The sequence below is a fragment of the Podarcis cretensis genome (assembly GCF_951804945.1).
Source record: "Podarcis cretensis genome assembly, chromosome: 2".
Lineage (NCBI taxonomy): Eukaryota > Metazoa > Chordata > Lepidosauria > Squamata > Lacertidae > Podarcis > Podarcis cretensis.
The window spans coordinates 104,245,384-104,263,912 of record NC_137171.1 but is presented as its reverse complement, the minus strand read 5'-3'; the positions used below and the strand labels follow the sequence as shown (position 1 = coordinate 104,263,912).

The window sequence follows — 18,529 nt, the reverse complement described above, 5'->3', positions numbered from 1 at the left end:
GAGGAGGAGATGACATCGCTTACATGTTTGCCCCTATTTAATCCACAGGAGCTGTTTCTCAAAAGCTCTTACTACAGCAACAAAACATCTAACATAGGTTCATTCTGGGGTGAATATCACTATGAATTGAATTTCAAGTTCATTTAATAGCATTTGAAATAGGCTGGAATCTTGAGCAGCCCATTCAAGAGCATACCAGTGCTTTAGGTTAATGCTGTAGGTATTGATTTGCAGCTTAACTTTGAAGGGTATAAACTAATCCAAACTGGACATAAGCAAGGCTAGATGCATATGATGCAGTATTTCTAAGTATTTCTGAGGACATTTCTAAAGACACACACACTGTCAAGTAATGCAAATTTATTGGGATTTTTCTAACTGGTTACTCACTTGACAAAAACAAATGTAAAATTATTTCTTGCTCAGTGAAAGTAAGCAAAGGATTGCAAAAGATTTTTGATGTTATCACTGTAACTGCAGCCACACTAAGTGTTATAAAATCTAATTAGACAACTGACCGCCTGCCTCCACCAAGCACTGGCACTGGAATATATTCAGGCAAAATACATCATCTGCAGCAGCTCATGGATTCGAAGACTTTTTATGCAATTCTGAGAACTATTCCAACACAAGTTCCATTCGGATGAGTGGAAATTGCACAGCAGAACACAATAATTTAAGAACGGCCATTCTAAGTCTTTCCAGACATTGTCCTAACACAGAACTCTTTATCACCAATAGCAGACAACAGATGCTCCATCAAAGATCACAAACAGAATATGATGTTGAGCAATCCTTGTTTGTTCTGCTATTAGAAAACCTCTCTTCAATGAATTTAACCCAGGGAAATGTGATGTGTAGTAATGGGAACCACAACTCACTTGTAACAGTGACCTTCTGGTAAATTCTGTATTGCCTATATTTCTTTTTGTTTGTTCTCCACCTGTTGCCATCCATTTCACTGGATGTCCGCAAGATGTAGAATTTAAGGGGAGGTGTAGAATAGTGGTATAGCAACAGCTCCTTCCAATCTCCCCTTAGGACCACATCAGAATGCAGCAGCTAGACTGGTGACAGGGAACCGCCACCAGGGCCATATAACACCAGTCCTAAAGGATCTTCACTGGCTCCCAGTACATTTCCAAGCACAATGCAAAGTAAAGCCCTTTAAAGCCCTAACTTCATAACAGGAGCAAGAAAAACACATATGATAAATATTATTTGTTTGAACAGCTTAGAGAATGAGTGAATCAATTAATAAAAAACCAAAATTCTTAAAATAAATACTGAATATTCAGAATGGGCTAGGACTTTCAGTATCCTGTTAAAACCTGGTGCAACTTGAAGTAGCTTTAAACACTTCATTTCAGATTTAGGGCTATTCTAGGATGCATTATATAAACCAGATTAATTTTTTTAAAACACCTTTCCATGACTACACAATGAGATTCTCAATTAAAGGGAACCAGCTTTTTATAACATTAGCACTCTTATGTCAATAGTATAATGTATGGAGAGAACAGACTTGAAAAGAAACTCTTTATTTGATCTGAACAGAAAGGTTAAAACTGCAATTTCTGAAAAGTTTGTTGAAGGCTTTTTTTAACTGATTGGCATATTAGCCTGTTGAGAAACTGTCCATTTGAATTAATTGCATGGTTTCTAGACACAGCAGAAATGAATAGTGTTCCTGGTTCTACTTCTGCCCAAAAGCCCATCAACATGATCCATGTTGATAGTTACTATACCTATACGATTTTTTAAAAATACATATACGTCAGGATAAAGGAATATGAAACTGGCAACTTGGCTCTTTTCTAACATAGCTCTAAGAGGGAATAAGAAGTTTAACTACAAATGTTAGAATCGTTAATAGATATCGCGACAGAAGGAGGGTCTCCACCTCCATTGTTCTGCCCGGACACTGAGGTCCAGCGCCGAGGGCCTTCTAGCGGTTCCCTCGCTGCGAGAAGCCAAGTTACAGGGAACCAGGCAGAGGGCCTTCTCGGTAGTGGCACCCGCCCTGTGGAATGCCCTCCCACCAGATGTCAAAGAGAAAAATAACTACCAAACTTTTAGAAGACATCTGAAGACAGCCCTGTTTAGGGAAACTTTTAATGTTTAATAGGTCATTGTATTTTAGTGTTTTGTTGGAAGCTGCCCACAGTGGCTGGGGAAACCCAGCCAGATGGGTGGGGTATAAATAAATTATTATTATTATTATTATTATTATTATTATTATTATTATTCATGGAGCTTGAATAAATAAAACTGGGTGTCCCAGCTACAGCAGTATTTTGCATAAGAGCAACCACTTTCTAACAATTTTCCTGGGAGAACCTAGGTTCCTCAGAGGCTTAGCAGGAGTTCTTCAGTGAGAAGACAAAAATGGTCAAGGAGGTACCACAAAAGAGAATTTCCCCAGAACTAAAATATGCAGCTGTGCTAGAGTCTGCTGTGTTCTCTTACATGTTCTCCTAAACTGAACAAGGAAACAGTGAGAAGCCAAATACTCCTCGCTGCATGAATTGAGTATTTGCCACAGGGTTTCTCAGAATCCTTGGCAACAACAACTGGTGTATGGAAGGAAAACTGCTAGGAAGCGAAGAGGCTGAAGTTTCCCTTAGAGTTGGTGATGGGAGACTTTTATGTTCCTCGCACCTTGTGGGCTAGCTTTGGCAGGTAGGGAGGGCCATCCACCTGTCAATCATAGGACATCGGGTGACAGCCATGTTGGCTGTCCCAAAGCAGTACCAAGCAGCTTGAGAAAAGGATCCATGCTTTGAATAGTTTTTGACTGAGGCAGATTAAAACAATCTGCATGCCCAACATACACAAATACAATGCATACATTGCCTTGATGGCTGTGGTATATGTTTGCAAGAAGATCTGAGGCACAAATCTACTAGGACTTACCTAAGGTAACAGTCCCAAATTAAAGCCACTGGAGGGTTGTGCAAGAGGCAAAATATGTTTTCCTGGGCGATGGCGCCCTGGAAAGAAAACCGCCTGTGGAATACTCACCTAGTAGCTGCATCTTTCAGATATACGAATGCCCTGGCTTTGAGCACATTTCATTGTATATATATTATGCTTTCACCAAGATCGCAAGGCCCTTAAGAGAATATAAAAAGCTTGTTATTTCTGGATATGACTGATATGTTTGTGCCCTTAACGAAAACATCCCAGGCCAAAAATTATTAGAAAAATATCAGCATCCCCAATGGGCTTTGGAGCAATCTAATTAGGCACCCCAACATTCAATTTTGTCAGAAAAGACTCTGACAACCTAATAACCAGATTGTCACTGCATGACATTGAAAAATGATATTGTGTTTTCTGGCGCTGTGTTTTCTAGCATTGTTCTCTGCCAGCCTCCCATAAATCCCATCAAGTTTGCAGCAATATTTAAATCTCCTTTTTTCCCGGCTAACAAAGTTACCCTGGCACTATTCCTGCTTCATTTTCGTCAATATTCCAAATGAAACTTGGAAACACCATGCATCTAATTTCAAGCGTAAAATCCTGACACAGTGATGGGCTTTAAAGGCAAAGTGTGAATTTTGGTTTTTAAAAAAGCAAAAAAGCTAACAAGCAACATCTCCAAATGGAGATGAAAAGAATGGACATTCATTGTAAAACTTCGCTGGTTTACAGCCAGGTGATCCCTGTTAAATAGGTGATAATGAAAGCACTGCATGAATATGGTGTGATTATAGCAGTGCCAAAGTTCTGAAATAATAATGTGTTGATACCACAGGATTAAAAAAAAAAAAGACACTGGTAGATTAAGAATTGAAACATGTGCAGCACAAGCCTATGTATGTCTACTAAAAAGTAAACAACACTTATCCCAACATTTGATTTAAATCTTGATCATTTATAAGTGCACAGTTCACTCACTAGCTTAGAAGCCACTTATTTCTGAGTCACTGGGAGATTGCTAGTGAGTCATGGAAGTCCATGATAATTTTATTAGTTATTTTATACTACGTGGTTCATTAAAATAATTTTATATATTATATATTTGACACACACCTTTGAGATTACCAATGTTCCAGTTGCCTCCTCCAACCTGCCAGTGAAAATGCGGTGGAAACTGGTCTTCTGACTGCCCACCTGCCATGAATGTATCACCAAGCTAAGGTGGGAGGATATATGAGCAGAGAAGGATGACCCAGATGATCAGGAGTCTTGAAACCAGGGAGTTGGGTATGTTTAGCCTGGAGAAGAGGAGACTGAGAGGAGATTTGATTGTTGTTGTTTAGTCGTTTAGTCGTGTCCGACTCTTCGTGACCCCATGGACCAGAGCACGCCAGGCACTCCTTCCTGTCTTCCACTGCCTCCCGCAGTTTAGTCAAACTCATGCTGGTAGCTTCGAGAACACTGTCCAACCATCTCGTCCTCTGTCGTCCCCTTCTCCTTGTGCCCTCCATCTTTCCCAACGTCAGGGTCTTTTCCAGGGAGTCTTCTCTTCTCATGAGGTGGCCAAAGTATTGGAGTCTCAGCTTCAGGATCTGTCCTTCCAGTGAGCACTCAGGGATGATTTCCTTAAGAATGGATAGGTTTGATTTGATAGCGGTTTTCAAATGTCTTAAGGGCTGTCACACGGAAGATGGGCAAAGCTTGTTTTCTCCTGCTCCAAAGGCTTGGACAGAAACCAGTGGGTTCAAGCAAGGAGATTCTGACTAAACATCAGCAAGAACTTTCTGACAGTAAGAGGTGTTTGACAGTGGAACAGATTCCCTCGTAAGGTGATGGACTCTCCTTCATTGGAAGTTTTAAGTAGAGGTTGGGTGGCCATCTGTCAAGGATACTTTAGTTGAGATTCCTGCATTGCAAGGGGTTGAGCTAGGTGACTCTCAGACTGCTTTCCAAGTCTAGAATTCTATGATTCTACGAGAGGGAACCCAGAGTAACTGCACAGATAAGCCACACACCCTGCTCTGAACTTGGGAGGTGAGCAAGAAAGCTGGGAATAAGCCCCTGGCTTTTCATGGAGATGCAATCTAAGTTAAGAGGAGGAGCAGGACCCTGGCAACCATAATTTTGACTTGGCTAGTTAACACCAGCCACAGTTTGCAGAATCCCAATCACTCTTACACGAGTTTAACTGTTATGGCTCCCTCCAAATAATCCTCGTATTTAGCAAAGTTTGGGTGCTGATAGTTCTCTGGTGGAGAACCCTAGGTATCCCTACCACACAGAGAACTACAATCCCATAGATTCCTTGTGGAATTTAACCAGTCTGTATTGTTGATCTGCCCAAAATGTGAGCATGGTTTCCCCTTCTGATTTCCTCTTTCCCTCTTCCCTCCCCTTGCAATGCGTGTTTGGATCCCGTCAGGTCAAGTGCCAATCCTCATGCAATTTAAAAGATGAAAGTCTATGTGCCAGTTGTTGGTGCTGTCAAATCGATAAAACAATTCTTTGTTTTTTCACAAGTATTTCCTTGCCCAGGAGGCCTTACAGTAAACAAAGTGGACTTATTTGTACTCAGTTCTCACTTCTTTCTGGAAATCTGCTTGAATTAAGGGCAACAAACAGAAGTACGAAGATTGACAGACACACTATCTGTCTCTTTTTGAACTGAAGAAGCTTTGAGTACAGTTACCGGTACATACGCTACAGGTTACATACGCTTCAGGTTACAGACTCTGCTAACCCAGAAATATTACCTCAGGTTAAGAACTTTGCTTCAGGATGAGAACAGAAATCGTGCTCCGGCGGCACAGCAGCAACAGGAGGCCCCATTAGCTAAAGTGGTGCTTCAGGTTAAGAACAGTTTCAGGTTAAGAATGGACCTCCGGAACAAATTAAGTACTTAACCCGAGGTACCACTGTACTGTTTAAAATAACCTAAGGAGCCTTACTAGGGAATAGTTTGGGAACTCTGGTTTTAGGGCAATCGTCATTTGGGGATCATTATTGCAGCTTTCAGGAATTAACAATTTTCTTCCCTCATCTGCTATCTTGATACAGTTCAAAAAGTAACAATAAGAAAAAGAGTGTACTAAGTGCCCTGCTATACTTTCTCTCCCATCCCCACACTATCACAAACTCTAAGACTAGCCTAATAGCTGCAGCCTCAAGACCTCCCTGCTAATGGGAGCTAGAAACCAATATGGCATACAGCTTGAAAATTGCAAACTTCGCTTTCAAGTAGTATAAAGCATTAATCCCTAACCTTACCAATATGAAACGGGACCTGAAATCATGTGATAATTACGCTTTCGATGAAGTGGTTACTCTAAAAACCAATACGGGCTTCTAATCATTGAAAGTGTAGCAGGGTCAAATGGGGGGGGGGGTTGGAGAGAAAGCCTGGTTTTCCTACTTGGTGGTGACAAATGTCCTGAATTTCACCTGGCCACATGCCCGCTGTTCTACAACGAGCAATGCCAATTGAGCAAAAAGGCTAGAACCCATTTGCTGCACCAGTGATTGCAATGCTTGCAGCTCGGCATATTCGGGTACAATTTACTTACGAGTAAACATATTTTACTCGTAAATAGGCATGCGGGTGGTGCTGTGGGTTAAACCACAGAGCCTAGAACTTGCCGAACAGAAGGCTGGTGGTTTGAATCCCCGTGATGGGGTGAGCTCCCGTTGCTCGGTCCCTGCTTCTGCCAACCTAGCAGTTCGAAAGCACGTCAAAGTGCAAGTAGATAAATAGGTACCGCTCCAACGGGAAGGTAAACGGTGTGCTGCTCTGGTTCACCAGAAGCGGCTTAGTCATGCTGGCCACGTGACCCAGAAGCTTACGCCAGCTCCCTTGGCCAGTAAAGCGAGATGAGCGCCACAACCCCAGAGTTGGCCACGACTGGACCTAATGGTCAGGGGTCCCTTTACCTTTACCTTTAAACATATTTAGGATTGCAGCCTTGGGCATCCTAACTGCCATTACAACGTTTAAATCGTCACCTACTAAGAATTTTAAGAATTCCAAGTACATGTAGGATATTGAACCACACGCCTCTCGCATATCCTGAAAAGGCTGGATATTACTGAGCACTGAGCAGCCCATGAACTGATGATTTAATGAAATTGAAAAGCCAACAGCAGCCCATATCAGAATACAAAATCCAAGCATAATTCTTGATGCAGAAGAATGCCCATGTTGCCCCATTATCAGCCTGTTTGCCAGAAAGCCTAAACCTGAGTATCCCCCCAAACCTGGCCCTGCTTCACCTGTCTCCACCAACCCATCAGCACATGCTGTCACCCATCTGTTGATGTATGAGAAGATTTAATGAGCCTGCACACTTCTCACAATGTCTGTCATTCATAACCAGTGGCATAGCATGGGTTGCCAGTGCCCGAGGCTGAGCAGAGGGAGGAAAACGGACAGAGTACACCTGTGCATTAAACATCCTAACGGCGTCCACATAGATAAGAAAAGAAGAGTCATCCCATTGTCTGGAGAGGTCACTTCCTGGTTCACGTGGAGAAGCTGTTTTCAATGGATCCCAGCAATGGAAACACACAAATGTATTGAGGCAGCACCAGGTGTTGAAATTTTGCATGCCCTAACAATTTTGCACCCGGGGCAACCAGCCTTGTAGCCCCCACCATAACCAACGCATGACAGTGCCACCATGCTTCTTTATATCAACAGCAGCCATTTTGAAACCTACATACTTTCACTAAAAAGTCATAAGGCATTTGTATACTGCCCCTCACTTACATTTATCCCATGGCAACTTACAATACAACTTCAAAAACCATAAAATATTTTTAACCGTAAAGCAACTAAGTAGCCAGGTGGGAACGCAACAACGGCAGGCAAAAACTACCACTGCAGTAGATAGCAAGTGATGGTGATGAAGAAAGCCAGCTAGCTGGCTCAGATCAGAGACCAACAGCAGGCTAAACAACCTTCCCCAACCTGGTGCCCTCTAGATGTTGTTGAACTACAACTCCCACCACCACCGACTCCCACGGGCTGGAGGTTGATGGGAAGTTGGGAGTACAGAATCATCTGGAGGGGTGGGGGAGGCTAATCTAAACAGACCCAATAAACCAGGTACAAAACAACACCCATTTCGTCCATGTGCAATTGTGGTGAGCAGTGATGAAAGGAAATTGCATGCTTTTCTGAACTCCTAGAATATCTTGTTGGTACTCTAAGCACAGCAGTGAATGTGAAATGGATGAAAATTGCTCTGTGCCCAGGTGAACCTGCCCACTTTAATCGCTGGCTACAAGCTATCCCAAACACAGAATATAAAAACAAGTTCCAGAAAATGTTGCCGGTGCTATTACTACATGTGCGGGCAACAAAATGTGGAAGCCAGAAACACGGGAGGTAGGGGAATATTTGCCTATTTATACTACTTAAAATGCACTGCAGATGAAGTACAGGATGTCTTTTCCATCACATCAACAAACTGAATTTCAATGTGTTCCATACTTCCTTCCATTTTTTAATCACAGGAAGGTGCTTCCTGGGTTGGAGCATCTGAAGAAAAAAAACTAAGTGGCTGTGGCTGGTTTTCTTAAGGTGATGTAATGGATTTAAGCCATTGTATCAGGGAGTCTAGCTAAGCCAACCACTTCTAATATTGTTTAATTTTCTTTCTTCCCCCCCAGTCCCCAATGTAATGAGGAAAAACCTCTGGGCTGGAAGGGAAGCATGAAATATTGCTTTCAAGATTTCCGAAGGAACATTTATGGTGGTGAAAATGTGTTTTCCTCCAACTAATCTGATGTTTGAACTATTTCAGATTCCACATATACACAAGCACATAGGATTTCTGTCCAAGTAATTTAGACATATATATTGCCTTTGCTCTTAGACAGCAGACAAGGCATCATTGACAGCTATTGGTAACTATGTTGAACAATTGTTGCGTATAACTCTTCAACAGCATTCTTCGCTACTTGTCAACACTGTCAACGGATCTCAAAGTTGTGGACTCAAGTCCCACATGGGGCAAAAAGATTCCAGCATTGCAGAGGGTTGGACTAGAGGATACTCATGGTCCCTTCGGCCTGAAGGAGCATCTCTACCCCCATCGTTCAGCCTGGACACTGAGGTCCAGCTCCGAGGGCCTTCTGGCGGTTCCTTCACTGTGAGAAGTGAGGTTATTGGGTACCAGGCAGTGGGCCTTCTTGGTAGTGGCGCCCATCCTGTGGAACGCCCTCCCATCAGATGTCAAGGAAATAAACAACTGACTTTAGAAGACACCTGAAAGCAGCCCTGTTTAGGGAAGTTTTTAATGTTTGATGTTTTATTGCTTTATTATTAATATTAATATTAATATTCTGTTGGGAGTTGCCCAGAGTGGTTGGGAAAACCCAGCCAGATGGGCGGGGTATAAATACTAAATTAATTAATTACTACTACTACTACTACTATACAGTTGTGATCTCTATGAATTTATCAATGCTCTCTCTCTCACACACACACAAAGCACTCTACCTCACACATGTAAAGCCTGTTTTTTTTAAAAAAAAATATGTGTCTGCAAATATAAACGGTCTATATTCTGTTCAATATGATTTTAAAATGCACCCTGAAAAAGTTAGATTCCCACATTCAAACCTGGCTTTACACCAGATAGCCAGCGTGCTGTTGGACCACGTATTACTACATCATAGATCAAGGGGCAGGACAGAGAAAGGTAGGAAACTTACAAAAACGTGCACCAGGGAAAAGAGGAGGTCATAAAGGAGAGGTTATATAAAGGGGCTTCCTTCTCCATCACAATTATTTACAGGGCATTCATGTGGCAGTAAATCTACTAGGGCAGCAAAAAGAAAAATATAAAATATAAAAAAAATGTTTAAAAAGAATTAAAAATGAGCACAAAAGAAAGACAAGCATAAAATTCAACTCTATTTCAAAATTAGACAATTCATTTTCAGGGCTAAAATGCCTAAACAAACATACATACATACATACATACATTAGCTTGTTCCCCCCAAAAAACCCACAATGCACTTGGCACTAGGTAACCCAGCCTCCCTATTTAGCATGATCGTTATTAGGTACAGGCTATTCATTAGTCTGAATGGAAGAAATGGAGGCAGTGAGAGATTTTACTTTCTTGTGCTCCATGATCACTGCAGATGGTGACAGCAGCCACGAAATTAAAAGACGCCTGCTTCTTGGGAGAAAAGCAATGACAAACCTAGACAGAATCTTAAAAAGCAGAGACAACACCTTGCCAACAAAGGTCCGTATAGTTAAAGCTATGGTTTTCCCAGTAGTGATGTATGGAAGTGAGAGCTGGACCATAAAGAAGGCTGACCGCCAAAGAATGGATGCTTTTGAATTATGGTGCTGGAGGAGACTCTTGAGAGTCCCATGGACTGCAAGAAGATCAAACCTCTCCATTCTGAAGGAAATCAGCCCTGAGTGCTCATTGGAAGGACAGATCCTGAAACTGAGACTCCAATACTTTGGCCACCTCATGAGAAGAGAAGACTCCCTGGAAAAGAAGGGGACGACAGAGGACAAGATGGCTGGAAAGTATTCTGGAAGCTACCATCATGAGGTTGACCAAACTGTGGGAGGCAGTGGAAGACAGGAGTGCCTGGCGTGCTCTGTTCCATGGGGTCACGAAGAGTCAGACACGACTAAACGACTAAACAACAACAACATTCATTAGTCTTTCAAAAACATCTTTCTGTTCCCAGAAGAAGCTGTATAAAAAGAAGCCTACTGCACACTACAGGGGGTTCAAACTGGGAATTCTGGTGTCCAGTCCTTTGGGACCACTGGACTTCTTTCTAGCACAGCTAAAACAGCAGGCTTTAGCTTGCAGGGGTGGATTAATATTTCCATTTTGGTTTCTCTAAGGTTCACATTTTTTCCCATTCTCAAGCTGAGTTTCCCACAATTCCTTATCAATTTGAAACGTTACAGAAAACTCACCAGCACTGTAACACAGAGAGGTGTTCTTGATGGGAGCCCTATTCAGAACAATTTCTCTTGCAAGGCTGAAGGATGTAAGCGAACCTTATTGCCTGCCCATCACCTACCATGTTTCGCCTTCCCCAACCTGCCAACACCTGCCCAACGCCACCTGGCCTTCCAAGCCCCCAATTACAAAGAGTAAACAGGATGTACAAATCACTTTCCTAGATTTTTGTGGTTGGTACAGCTCATGTTTGTGAATACACACACACAGACAAACAGAGAGAGAGAGAGAGAGAGAGAGAGAGAGAGAGAGAAAACAAAATCCCTGAAAGTTTTTAATGCACTGCAGCAGTCTGGATGCTAACCCTACCCTACAAGCATAGTATATTAGTAAGAAAGCAAGCTTTGTATAAACCAAAAGGATATGCTTGGAGCAGAATTCTTCTTTTTTAAATAACTTTTTATTGGGTTGTATAAACAAGGATCAAAGGAATAACATATGGTACAAAGACAGCGGTACCTCGGTTCTCGAACGTCTCTGTTGATGAAAGTTTTGGAACCCGAACGCCAAAAACCTGGAAGTAAATGCTTCCGTTTTCAAACGCGCCTCAGAAATTGAATGGCTTCCGCTGCATATTTTTCAATTTTCTCAATTGAATCTGCAGAAAGCCCTTTGTGCCTCGGTTTTTGAACGTTTCGGTCTTCCAGAACGGATTACGTTCGAGAACCGAGGTACCACTGCAAATAGACCAAGTCCTCTAATGTCATTCGTATACCACAAAAATAGCATAATAAATTTGCTATCTACAACATATGGTTCATTATTAGTGGTCAATGTGTAAGTTCTTTGTTCGTGGTTTCAACAAAAACAAAGGGGAAACAGGATAGAACAGATAACATTCAACTACCCTTGTAGTTGTGCTTAGATTAAGTATGAGCAATAGTCACCTTTCCTCTTATGTTAACCAATGAAGCAATATAAAATGATGGACGTGAAGATAACAATTTATGTTTCAATGTAAATTCAGATCAACCAGACTGAGTCAAATGCCAATGGGGTGTGTGTGTTCATTTTCTGAAATACTGGTACATGTTATGACAGTGCTTTTTTTCTTGAAAAATGTTTAGCGGTACTTTGACTCAAGAAAATCACCATTTTATACTTCAAATCAGGGGAAATAAATACAGTAAATGGACAACAGTACAAAGATTCACAAAATATTTAGGGGTATACATACTCCTGCGTCCCCCCAGAAAAAAACACTTTGTTATGAAATTAAACCACACTGGTGCAAAGCCATCTTTCCTGATCTGACCATGTGTCCTTGGAGCAGTATTCCTTTATATATATATATATATATATATATATATATATATATATATATATATATATAATAATTTTTATTAATTTTCCAACACAAATAAACAATCATATCAGAATTTCCACAAATTTAACTCTATTTGGACTTCCTTCAGCTTCTCTGACAATCATCCATATTTGCCTCCCAGTTACGCATTTCTTCTGTTTATATTGCCATTAACCTTCCCTCCCACTTCTATTTCTTTCAAACAATATATCTCAACTTTCACAGTGCTTCTTGGAACCCCACTAGCGTTGTTTGCACATCACACGTTCTTTTCAGATATTCAACAAATTTCCCCCAGTCCTCGATGAACTTTTGGTCTTGTAGATATCTGATTTTCCCAGTTAGTCTGTCCAGTTCTGCATAGTCTGTCAGCTTCAGTCTCCATTCTTCTACCGTTGGTATTTCTTCTTGTTTCCATTTCTGGGCCAATAGGATTCTTGCTGCTGTGACTGCATTTTGGAAAAGTTTATAGTCCTTTCTTCTTATTTCCTTTCCTGTAATCCCTAAAAGAAATATCTCTGGTTTCTTTACAAATGTGCATTTTAACATCTTTTTCATTTCATTGTGTATCATCTCCCAAAATCCCTTCACTTTCTTACATTCCCACCACATGTGATAAAACATTCCTTCTATTTCCTTACATTTCCAACACTTATTACACGTCTTATACATTTTTGCTAATTTTACCGGTGTGATATACCATCTGTAAAACATTTTCATAACATTTTCTTTTAGTGCCGTACAAGCAGTGAATCTTAAGTTCTCCTTCCACAGTTTTTCCCAATCCTCAAACTGTATATTGCATCCAAAATCTTTGGCCCATTGTACCATTATCGATTTAACTTCCTCATCTTTCATATTCCATTCCAACAATATTTTGTACATTTTTGAGAGAATTTTAGCATCATTATTTATCACTTCTGTCTGAAACTTTGAATCTTTTTCTACATAACCCTTTTCTTTAATATCTTTTTTAAACATTTCATTAACCTGAAAATAATGCAACCAGTCATAAACATGTTCTCTAACTTGTTCGTATGGCTTTAGTTTCCATTTTCCTCCTTCTTTGATTATCAATTGACCATATGTAATCCAGTTACCTCTCATATTTATTTTCTTTACACTCATAACCTCTAATGGAGATAACCAGTGTGGAACTTTGAGTTCTAATAGGTTTTTGTACCTATCCCATATTTCTATTAGTGAGCTCCGAAATATGTGGTTCCCGAAACCTTTATGAATTTTATTCTTTTCACGCCATAGATACGCGTGCCATCCAAATCTGTTATCAAATCCTTCTAAATCTAATAACTCCTTATTCTCTAATTTTATCCATTCTTTCAGCCAGCAAAGACATGCTGCTTCGTAGTATAATCTCAAGTCCAGCAGGGCGAAGCCTCCTCTTTCCTTTGCATCCGTTAATAACTTAAATTTAATTCTCGGCTTCTTACCCTGCCAGATATACCTTGAGAGCACTCTTTGCCACTCCTTAAAAATTACGACCCCCTTTATTATGGGGATAATCAGACCTTGGAGCAGTATTCCGAATGGATTCAGTAGACACTTGTAATCAGCACACATACTGAGAAAATAAGTGCTGCTTCTTTAAATAGATGCATACATATTTTATTGCTCAAGTCTCTAAACATAGAAAACTGGTTGTTATATAGTTTGATTTCTGAATACAAATAAAAGATTAAGTATGGTTCTGCAGCCACCGCACGCCCCCCCCCACCGCCCACATTTGTGTGTGTGTGTAGATGTGTACATAAGCTTGCCTTTTGTAGCATTTTAAAAGATTCTTATGAAGTGAGGGTTAAGCTGGGGCAAAGCAATTTGGCACGCTTGCCTTGGATTTTAACAGGGAAAGCAAAGCAGACCTGAGCTGACCTTAACAAAACTGAGGCGGAGATGCAACTTGTGGCTTGCAGAAAGCAAGCAAAAATTATTCAACAAACAGTTATCTTGTGTGAAATCATTAAGTCCTGTGATTACTGCATTTACAGGCTGCCAACCACATGCCTTTTATGAATACGGCGTGATCAAAAATCAAGCAAAAAACAGGATCCCTAGAGCTACGGACGCTGCACCAGCCCACTGGAATCCTGATTATTGCCTTTGCCTCCTTATAGCACCTGACCTCAATGTATTCTCATAAATTGCTTTTGCTCTCAGGTTTCCAAAGCAGTTTGTCATGCAGCATGGATCTCTCAGCTCAAAAAAGAAGCATAGATGAGGCATAAACTTTCTTCCCTAAACCTAATTGGGAGTGTACTCTTAATAGGGAAGTTCCCTGTTTTGGGGAGTTAATACTTAATGCTGTATTGTTTTTAACACTTGATTGGGAGCTGCCCAGAGTGGCTGGGGAAACTCAGCCAGATGGGCGGGGTATAAATTATTATTATTATTATTATTATTATTATTATTACATAGAGGTGTTCCTGGTAGGTGCCCTGCAGCTATGAAATTTCCTTCTTCTGAAAGGATTGCCCAAGTCTGAATATTATCCAGAAGCAGCACGAGATATGTATATTCTTGTTTCACAATTTGGGAACTAGCAGAAGACTTGTTCTGAATGTCTTCACCAACTCAGTGTCTTCCAGATTTTTGAATTGTAGTCCAAAACGCCAGGAGGGCAAAGCCTGGGTTTATTAATCAGGCTTAATCCAGAGAAAAAACTCTGCTACCACAATGGGGATCGCCTGTTTCTTTCCCACTGAGTCTCTTGTGCCCCCTATCACCACCCACCCAAGTTGACTCTCCCCAACAATGTTGGGAATATGGTGCAGGTGGTAGCAACAAGGGGGGCACAAACAGATGTGCTACCCACACAAGGGTCGCAGCATCTCTTTCTGCCGCAGTTCCAGGTTTAGCAACTGCAATACCAATAGCAATTGCTTTCTGGATATAAGGAGCAGAAAAGAGTAAAGGGAGGGAGGAAGGCACTCAGAAGATGGTTACAAGACAATCTAATTTGGAGATAATGAACCAAAGTGCATGTACTCACTCAGGCACAAGCCAGGAGATGCGAGTGACAAGCTATTATTTGTCTAAATGCAATTCCAATGCAAAAGATCATCAGTTTCTAAAGATTTCTCCCCCACCCCACCCCTCTCTCTCTTAACTAATCAACACATAACTATATATTGGTGATAGATCACTATCAAAGGATTCTGGAAAAACAACACATTACAACAACAACAAAAGTCGGGGAGGGGGGATGCTATGAATCAGTCAAAGGAAATGTACTTAGGATGAAGTACAACTTTAAGAAGAGATAGTTTTCCCAAGCAGTGGCCGGGGGACGACAACAACAACAACAGGAAACCAGATACAATATTTGTAATGCTCAAATTACAGGTATCACGGGATTGCTAATTCAAGCCCATGTAGGATATACCAGATTAAGGCGGCAGTCCCAGGACAAGATCTGCTGGGATGAACAGTTTAGTATGCCAGTGGGCCTCTGGTTCAGTCAGCTGGTTCCTGGCTCTGCTAAATCCTCAATCCCAGCTCAGTTGAAGAAACGCCAGAGTAACTTGCTCATCCCGGGGCTCCACCAGCTGAGCTGAAGCTGGCTGAAGTGAGTCCGGTGTAAATCCTCCCCAAAGGGTTATTTCAGCACCATGGTGGGCTCTGAATCCGAAGCCCATTCTGCTCAATCATGTGACCTGGCCTCTTGTTGTTGTTTTCTTCCAGGCTTAGGCAAAGCAGCAGCAGCAGCCTCATCACTGAAAGAGGTTTGGATCTGGCGTGACTTTGCTCCCAATTAACTTACACCAACTTGCTTCATGCCAGTTTCTTGTGAAAAGGGTTGCTCCCTTACTGTGGTATATTTTTTTACCTTTGTCTATTTTGATCTGCTGCATACCACCTTAAGTGTCTCACATTGAGCCGGGAAGGAACATATAGAAATATTTTAATAAAATAAACAGAAAGGAAGAAATTCAAAATCCAATTTCAAAGCTGACGAGCTCATGTGTTCCGACTACACTCCACAGACTGTGTCCAAATACCATTTCACTTGCTCTCATATTTTGCCCCATCAATAAGTGCTCGAGGATGTGAGATTAACTCTGGTGTCCTTCATCTCTATTTGCAGCCTTGTTATTCGATCAATCAGTCTCACTTTGCTGCATTACTATTATTGTATTATTAAACATGTCTGGGAAATGTATTTGGCGATCAATTCATAGATTGGCAAGAGTTTTCCAGCCAAGTCAAGAGCACGATCATACATCTTTGGGCAGATGTGCTAAGATGACACTTCTTTAATTGCCACGTGTTGAGACACACAGGGAAGTCTAAGGCATGTAGGCTGTTCAGAGCTAGTTGCACATCTCTAAGGATTGGGCCCAAGCACATAAGCAGCTGTTGCTGTACAGATGTGCTCGTTTCTTCCTCCAAAGGTGTCCTTTCTAGAAACATTTCCAACATACTACAACCAGTTCTTTTTTTGCTTCCACCCATAGAACAGTCTGACTCTACATATAAACTGTTTAAAAAAAATCAATTTAGTGAACCATAAAATGCAAATATGCTTAGGGGGGGAAATTAAATACTGCTCACAGAACAAACCATAGCATGGATTTGCTTCCTGTCTATTACATAAATCTGTTGTTTAACCAATGTTTTCAGTCGTTGATCACACTAGTTTACAATTGATGGCATTCCAAGACTAATAACTCACATATCACTGCATAATGTAACAATCTTCAGTTTCTAAATCTGCAATTTATGTTTTAGGCTGCTTTAATTATCTCAGTTCCCAATTCCAACATTTACCTCTTTGGAGACCGAAAAGAAATAAGCTCACCACAGAAACAAAGAACTGTTGCTCAAGCTGAATACAAAATTACAGGATATTTTAGACCACTCTTAGGACCTTTGCCATGAAAAGGAGGTGTCTTGCACATTACATAACAGTTTTAAGGACTCTGATAGCTTTGCATTTCCCCAATTTCCCAAAAGATACAACTTAGTGCTGCATTTCTGACAGGGCCAGCCCTACTGTTAGACAAAGTGAGGGGGCTGCCTCAAGTAACTAATTTTTGATGTCATGGATGGGAAGCAAACTGTTAGTTGCTTTAAAATGCTTGAATACATTCTATCAGAGAGGTCTATGTGGGGTGGTTGGGATATTTTTTTAAGGTGGGGGTTTTGCCTCAAGATGCCAAAGTCACTTGTCTAGCCTTTGAAACTACGCCCGTTGATTGGGAAGGGGCTGCCATTTGCTGCACTGCCTCGGGCAACAAAGTATCTTCAGCTGGTCCTGTTCTCCAGTATTTGTTTATTTGTCCTTTCGTGGCTTACTGCTTCCCATTTCAGAAAATACATCCAGCAATGTGTTCCTGAGCAGAGACGTATAGCAGCAGGACAGCCACCCTTAGCTCACCTCCAACGAAAGTTACTCCTCATGCTTGTAATGAGTGGGCTGTTGCGCTATTGGTAACTCTAAGAATCTCCCCGATTCGGAGCGCACAGGTTTGCTTGAACAAGTGGTTCGGTTTATTCCGATGCAAAGATAATAAAATCGCAGTCAAAAAACTAAAATGCAAATGCTTGCTCCAGGCAACGTAACAGGCAGCTGCACAATCAGAAAGCCAAGACCAAGCCTTGGCTTTCAGATCGTGGATTGTCTAGGGTGAAACAAAGCCACGGTTCAAACATGAGCCAAGTATTATGGTTTGCTGATCCCACTCACTGGTAGGGAGCCATGAAGTAGGCGAAATTGGCCCACTCCGATTAAGCCATTAACCATGGGGTACCATGGCGTGCGAACGAGGCCATGGGGTGTGGTATAAGATAAGGGGAAGGAGCTTTTGCTCCAGCATCTATCCACAAATCAGTTTTATGTACTTAATGACCAGCTACAAAGCCAGGAGGACTTTGCAAGCAATAATCTCCCCCCCCTCCTTTCTGCAGAGCTGTTCGCTATCCGATATTGCCTATCACAATAAATTAAACACAATCAGATTAAAACGCCACTCAGCAACCCACTTTAAATGCATTATTTTGCCAGCTAGCTTTATTCCACTATTGACCAAGAGCAATACCAGTTCATGCAGGCCCTTTTGTTCTCTATTCTGTAGCATTAATCTTAGCGCGCGCACGGCTACACGGTAATATCTCAGCCACCGAGAACAAAGCGCATGTCAGCTAACAACCTGAAATTTGGCCATCCTCAGCACATCAGCGCATTTTGTTACGCTTTTCCCTCTAACTGCGGCGTAGTGTTTTGTGCAAAGAGGGGACAGCCGTGTGGGTAAAAGAAGTTGTCCTGTCTGCTCTGTCA

The 18,529-nt window shown here is 41.4% G+C and overlaps 1 protein-coding gene across 3 annotated transcripts in view; it reads right to left on the bottom strand.

Moving 5' to 3' along the window:
• FHIT (fragile histidine triad diadenosine triphosphatase) overlaps positions 1-18,529 on the bottom strand; it is a 1,061,423-nt gene that overhangs the window by 994,807 nt on the left and 48,087 nt on the right. The window lies entirely within an intron of this gene.